Below are 7578 nucleotides of genomic sequence, written 5' to 3' on the forward strand. Positions count from 1 at the left end.
AACCAACCAACCAACCAACCAACCAACCAACCAACCAACCAACCAACCAACCAACCAACCAACCAACCAACCAACCAACCAACTAACCAACGATCGCAGATAGATTGTTCAGCTATTTGCCATTCTACCGCCTTGCTCAACAGTTGTGTTCTTTTAAGCGCTGTATGTTGTGTCTGTACGTGTATCAAATGCATAGCACAAGTCTTGGAAGGTAGCCAGGTGTAGGGTCACTGCAGCTGGTAGATTACTAACTTCAGCCATAGTTACAAATGCTTGGGCAGAATATCTGAGACCGTCACATATTGCGATATATCAGCTTATAGGTGATATATGCCTTAGTGTTGGTATGACGTCAACTATCATTGATGGTGTCACCGACATGTTATTATGTCAATAAAGTCCAAATCATTTATACCTATGATTATTTTCGTCATATGGATAATTCTAGGCTTGAGCTGCAGACTAGGACCCCATGTCATATTCGTCGTATGACCATCGTACTATCACAAGCAGAAGTGATTTGTGTCGGAAAAGGTCATCTGAGAGCCTTGACTTTGGTTGGTTCTGTCACAGTCTGCTCTAAAATCGTGTGACGTAGCGGCAGCGTGCTCGACTCGGAACCAAGAGATCCAGGGTTCGAGTTCTGACATGCCGCCGATCTTGTACCCTTGGGAAAGGCACTTTACACGACTTTCCTGAGTATTGTCTTGTCCTGTATTCGTCCTCTGCGTTGGTGGCGGCATAAAATAAGTTGATACAACTTGAGTGTGCCGTCAACTTGTCTTGTCATGAAATGTTGGAATATTTAAAAAAATCTACAACATAAAAAATCGTACTACGGCCTGCGGCCTATCGGCCTACTCTCCAAGCAGAGGTTTGGGTTTTGGGGGTATTTTTAGCGTGTTTTTAGGCTTTTTTATCGGGGTTTCTCTTTTGCACAAGGTTTGGTGGGAAAAAAATTCAGTGCAAAAAAGAAACCCCGATAAAAAAGCCTAAAAACACGCTAAAAATACCCCCAAAACCCAAACCTCTGCTTGGAGAGTACTATCGGCCCACCCGGCAGAGCCATCCCCTTTCAGCGAGAGATTTAGCCTGGTATCCAGTCTGATCGTGGTCGGGGCCGTAAGAGCTCTGGCCCGCCCGCCTCACATAGGTTTCCCGGTGTGTATTTCACGAGAGATTAATTAGCCCTCCACGAACATCGTGTTGGGGGGAAACCAAATCCCCAAGCTGGCAAGCATACTGTCTCTGATTAGCGTAACTCTCCTACCGGGACGGTCTGGTGCACTGGGCGGCGGAAGCTATTAGAGCCCCCGAAGACACAACCTGCCTGAACACCCCAATACCCCCAATCACGATCGGACTGGATACCAGGCTACGAGAGATTGAGTAACGTTAACATGTGGTAGGTCAGAGAAGTCGGTGCCCTATTTATAATGTTAGCAAAGCAAATAAAATGTCCGTACAGCAGCCGATTAAATATCTACATGCGGCAACTCCAACGACCTTGACAAGACTGACCAGTATGAACCTTGGGTCAACACGGGGCGCAATAAAGCCGTTTTCCTGTCGGCAAACTGGCTGGAAATGGACATTCCAGGTCTGACCTTTGTACAGAGTAGCCTGGTGCCCCTCTCTTGGTCATACATATTAATATAGAACAGCCATGCGCAGAGAGAGGCCGAGGACACGACACTTTCGTTTTGAAACATACTGATCTGTTTTTCCCTTCATTTTCTTTCTCCAAAGTCCAAACCGTTTTCAAATCAACCAATTTTTTTCCAAAAAATCAGTAAAAAAATTCGATGTTGTAGAACGGTTGTTGGGCCTTATTACCTCCGGGGGAGGAGACATCCTTCCGCGGAAGGGTTTTGTGAAAGATTTTCATGTTCGCAGCTGTTTCTCGCGTTTGGGTGGACTGATGGACTGGTGGACTCGGTGTATGTTTTGCTATTGGGCTGTAGATGATGCACGTTCTTTTGTTTTTATTGTATACTATATGTATTTTCGGACAGGAAAATGGTGCCTTTTGGTGGCCCCAGAACACCCCTTTGAGCGTAAAAATGGTCGCGACCGTTGACCTTTGGCATGTTTAGCTATTCTCGGGCTGGTCCACGTATATGACCCCTCACACAGAGGGGTGTCCAGTCTTGATAAATTCTCTGTATAAGAATATACAAATTAAAAAGCCCGGAGGTATAAAATCTCAGATTTTACTTGTTTCTTTCCTTAGTTTATTTGTGGCATTTTGGAGTAATTTGCTTTATTGGGTCTGTTTTCAACATGAAATGGTTATCTTTAGTTACTTTGCTATTGCATTAGAAATACCTGACTCTTGGATCTGACTTGCATTTTGATTCGTTCGTTATACCTGTATGGTGCAAACTTTGACATGTGTATATAACCTGTATAGCGGCCAGAAAAAAAGTAAATGTCTGGCCCTACCGGCGTTTTTATTTACTGCTGCACGTCATGATATATATTCTTTTAATGTAGCATGCATACTTGTATAATTGTGTACTGTTATGCAATTTAGATAAGGCCACACCGACTTAATTTTATGGATGACATCCGCGCGCGCATTGATTTTCGCCAGTTCTAAAAAAAAAAGGGATCATGTCATCCGAGGCTCTGGCCTGGATAGTCCATGGTAGCTTGCTAGATAGCGACAGTACGGAGCCGGTGGTAACTCTGGAGGGCGGCACCCAGGCTACGAGTACCAAAGCTCCACGACTCAAGACCTCAGTACATACGTACAGTGTCGATTCATAAATTCGAAAAAATAAAAAGCATGTGCCTGCTTGTCGTATACGTCGCTACGTTCTGCCGCAAATTTACAATACCAGCTTTGCCTTTGTATTCCTGTGGTTTAGTAGCATTTTTATTTTTGGCTGGATTTTTATTTTATTCGCCCGCGCGCACTAGTTTGGGGGTTTTCAGAGGACGTCATCCATAAAATGAAGGCGGTGTGGCCTAACTGACATTGACGGCAAAATGACAATGTGTAATTCCTTGACATCGCTGCTGCTGTAATGTCGTAAGTTTTTGAAAATGCCATATGCATTTAGAGCCCCGTCACATCCGTCATACGATCGTCGAACTATCCGATACGGCCGTCTTATGTTTCCTCCCGCACGCCGGGCCTGTCTCCATGTCAGCCGTACTTGTTTACAAAATACGTGATGTGACACCCGTACGCCGCGGGCGGCTAATTTCTCGTAAGGCCACAGCAAGTAAATTTTATGGATGACATCCTCCGCAGATTCCAACTCTAATGCGAGCGGGCGAAAAAAAAACAAGGTGGGCCGAAAAAAACAAGGTTTCTACATTAAAAAATATTTTGACTCAATCATTGTACAAATAGTTTTGATTCAGTGGGAACATCACATATACACAGCCAACATCACATATCACTGCATCAAAGTAAGAAACAAGACATTAAATCAGAGCCTTTTCTTGTGTCCTGTCTTCATAGTTATCTGCCATCCACCTTCCGGCATGGCAACAGACATCTTTGCACATTTTCGGCATGGTGATCACTGTCAGAAGGCAACAAAATTTCTTGCTTTTTTTCCAAAAATCAGGCGAAAATTAATGCTTGTAAAAATTACTTAAGGAAAGGAAAGGAAAGGTCTCCCATGCTTCTTATGCAGAGCGTAGGGTGGTGCCCATATCCATTTCTGTAGCCCTTGGGCGACACACAGTTGTGCAATACACTACAGCAGGGGGCTGGTCCGCTGGTAGTGCTGTGTGTTTGACCTCCCCTGTGGCCTAAGGCCTAGAAAAAAAAAGCTGTGTTTCCTGACCGACCATAGAAAAAACTGCCGACCCTACCCTTTTTTTTTGTGTAGACCCCTACAAGTGACATAAATTTTTCGAACTGATCGACCTTTTCTAGCTCCATGATCTGACACCTGATGAGTGACGAAACGTTGTACAATCGGTTTTACAACATTAGCATTGGAAATATGCAAGTTTTATTTGTCAAACTGCATTTATCGATATGGCAATTGGAAAGGCGACGACCGTTCTGAAAAGCGACGGCCGCTTACGAGACGGAAATTTGCTCCTCGGCGGCGTGGGGATATCCTCCGGTGCAGACAGCTTCATCTGAGGATCAGCGATGACAAACGACCAACTTACACCGTCGTCAGTACACCGGACACAGGCTTTACCCGCTTAAACACGGGCTTAGCCAAGACTGATGTCCAACTCCATGTACAGAACGTGCGATGTCGTAAGGCCACAGCAAGTAATTTTTATGGATGACATCAGCGCGCGCATTAATTTTCGTCTGATTTGGGAAAAAAAAAACAAAAAAATTTGTTGCCTTCTGACAGTGATCAACATGGGCCGAAAATGGGCAAAATGTCTGTTGCCATGCCGGAAGGTGCATACCAGATAACTATGAAGAGAGGAGACAAGAAAAGGCTCTGATTTAATGTTTTGTTTCTTACTTTGATGCAGTGATGTATTTCATTCCTTTTGTATGTAATGCTGGCTGTGTACATGTGATGCTCCCACTGAATCAAAACCATGTGTACAATGATTGATTCAAAATTTTAAATTGTACGAACCTTGTTTTTTTCGGCCCGCCTTGTTTTGTTTTCGCCCGCTCGCATTAGATTTGGAGTCTGCGGAGGATGTCATCCATAAAATTTACTTGCTGTGGCCTAAGAACCGAGAGAAGTATGGAATCCCATGGGAAACGTATCTAGGGCCCAGGAAAAAAAGTCGTGTTTCCTGTTTCAGTCCTCAAAAATTGGAGTCGGTAGGTAGGGATTGTCTTTGTCTATTTCTTTCTTTTCTTACAAGACTTTCGCAATCTCTAGTGATTGAACGTAACTTAAACAATACAGTTTAGCAAAGTAAAACTTGCACGAGGAAACATATATTTTCGATGGCAATGTTGGAAAACTGATTGTACAACATTTCATCACTCACATGCCAGATCACAGAGCTAGAAATGGTCTAAAATTTATGTCCCTTGCAGGAGTCCATTCAAAACAAGAGTTCTGAGATCTCATACCTCCATGAAATATGAGCTTGCTTTGTCATACTTCATTTCAACATGTCCTCATTAATTATGCAAATGACCTCTACATTAACATAATATATGCATAGTGGTGTTAACCTTTAAGTAACCTACACATATCACAAGTTATAAAATTACCATCATTCACCAATGAGTCACAGACTTTCACATTAATTATGCAAATTAGGTCATCATTTGCATAATTGGTATCTGTTGATGTTCCGCCTGCCACAGATTAGATTGCATGTGTAACAGTACTATTATATAAAACACTGTAATTATATAATTTGCATAATTTGCATATAATTATGTACAACTCTCTCTCTCAGCTACCTACCTACCAAAAATGATGAAAATACGTTGTTCCTATCTGGACTTATTGGCTTTTAAAGATTTCGCCAGTAAGTTGGCAATTTTTCTAGGGTCGGTCGGGGAACAGGAAACACAACATTTTTCCCTATGCCTAGAGTCAGCTACACTGCCTCGAAAGTTAATCTTCCCCTGGCCGGGATAAGAAAGACAAACGGTCCGCTCAGTGCCCCGAGGGAGAGAGTATGTAGTCTTTTTCGATAAGTACAAGAACCGGGAGACCTTGACTTAACGTCCTGTGACAATGACTGCAATCCATTTCTGATAAACGCAAAGTCGAGTTTTCGACCGACAGGGTAAAACGCATGGTTACTTACCACTACATCATCCGTCACATTTCCAAACCGGGGCCCGGCCGGGTTGTTTCGATTTACAAAAAAGAAACAATTTTTATCAAGAATATACGCAAATAGTTCCATTATTATTTTTTCCCAACTTTTTCTGTGCTTTGTTGTCTTTTATACCATATTTTTTTCGTTCCAAAAGAATGCCCGGCCGGTTTGGAAATGTGACCTCAGCATATGGTAGCGTAACGTAAAGAACTATATATAATTGAATGAAGGCCTTTATTGCATATTGTTGGGCCCAAAGGGCTAAGAACAGGTCACTGCTGAGACATTGTTATATCACTGCGTCAGCCCTGTCATTGCGTTATCATACGTAAATCAAATCATACGCAGCTGCAGATATTAAACTTTTTCTCATGGGGGCTAGGGAGGTAATAACACGACTATAGTAGGCTAATAACGGTTTCCCGAACCTGTACGTCCCATTTCTGGTCATTTCTGGTCCGTCAATAACTGAATTAGCGATTTGACCAATGAGGGAGCGGGATTTTGATGACGTCCTCTGTCCTTGATGATGATGACACCGTTATCGCTAACCCCCACAGCTGGCCAGCGGAAGTCTGGTCTCCTCCCGCGGATCTGGTGGGATATAGCGAACGTGAATGAACTACACACGTACTACTTACTAAAAATAAACCTGTTGACGACTTTCGGATTGAAGACGTGCAGATGGATATTCATAGAAGTGACATTTCTGATGACTACCAATGTCTCTCAATGACATATGTGTTTTTGTGTATATGTGTATGTGTGTGTGTGTGCGTGCGTATGTGCATATATATATATATATGTGTGTGTGTGTGTGTGTGTGTGTGTGTGTGTGTGTGTGTGTGTGTGTGTGTGTGTGTGTGCCTGTCTAACAGAAAAATGTTATGTCCAGTTCTCATCAATACACCGTTAACATACCTGTCTTCAAGTCATTTTACAACAACAGCTTCTTTCTCCGGACTGCAAAATTATACAACTCTCTTCCAAAGAGATGCTTTCCGTCCGACTACAATCCACAAAGCTTCAAAACAAAGGTCCACCGCCATCTCCTGACATGACTACATTATATTCACTTAAGTACCTCTAGCTCTATGCCTAGAAGTGGCCTTGCATTGAGCGCCACCGTTAAAAAAAAAACATGTTCTAAAAAAAACTACCGGTGCACAGCCAAAGATATCCACAGACATAATCATTACCACACCGTTCAGTCTATATAGGGGCGGCGCACACCTCCGTTTCAATGGCCCTTGGGCCACACAGGGCCACTACCGCAGTAGGTGGTTAGTCCAGGTTTAAGAGTGGTGCGTGTTCAACTCATAGTCTTTCTTTCTCAAGAAATGCTAGTCAGAGAAACTTCAGTACTTAATCATTTATGGTGGCAAGGTGGTTGCAACCTTACGATCTGGTTTACGCAGCCTGTACGTACTGTACAAAAGTATACTCTCCAAGCAGAGGTTGTGGGGGAATGATCGTTACATTTCTATTTATGGCCGTTTTTTTTTGTCCTGACCCCCACCCGGTGGCCGCGGAGCTTCTCTGGCTAATGGATACTTCCTGGCCAATTTGATACTGTCTTTTTGCCACCGAGAGGGATCTGCTTGGAGATTAACAAAAGTAGTGTGTTATGCCTAAAGGCGGTTTACTGGTTATGCGAAACAGTCAAATTGAGTCAATCTCTTAAGTGTCTAGCTAGTATGGCCCGGCTGGGGGTTGAATCCCCCAATTTCCCGAATGCAAGACGCTCTACCCCTCGTAGGCCTTTCCTCTGGTCAACATATTCACGTTCATAGGTGTTATTCCTCCATCTGTACTGCATAACCGTAACCAAGGGGGGGGGGG

General features: G+C 43.3%; 1 protein-coding gene across 2 annotated transcripts in view; it reads left to right on the forward strand.

The window, feature by feature from the left end:
* LOC109487695 (soluble guanylate cyclase 89Db-like) overlaps positions 1–7578 on the forward strand; it is a 45981-nt gene that overhangs the window by 15331 nt on the left and 23072 nt on the right. The window lies entirely within an intron of this gene.

Source organism: Branchiostoma belcheri, unplaced genomic scaffold (assembly GCF_001625305.1).
Source record: "Branchiostoma belcheri isolate BF01 breed outbred unplaced genomic scaffold, Haploidv18h27 scaffold9, whole genome shotgun sequence".
In the NCBI taxonomy this organism is placed as follows: domain Eukaryota; kingdom Metazoa; phylum Chordata; class Leptocardii; order Amphioxiformes; family Branchiostomatidae; genus Branchiostoma; species Branchiostoma belcheri.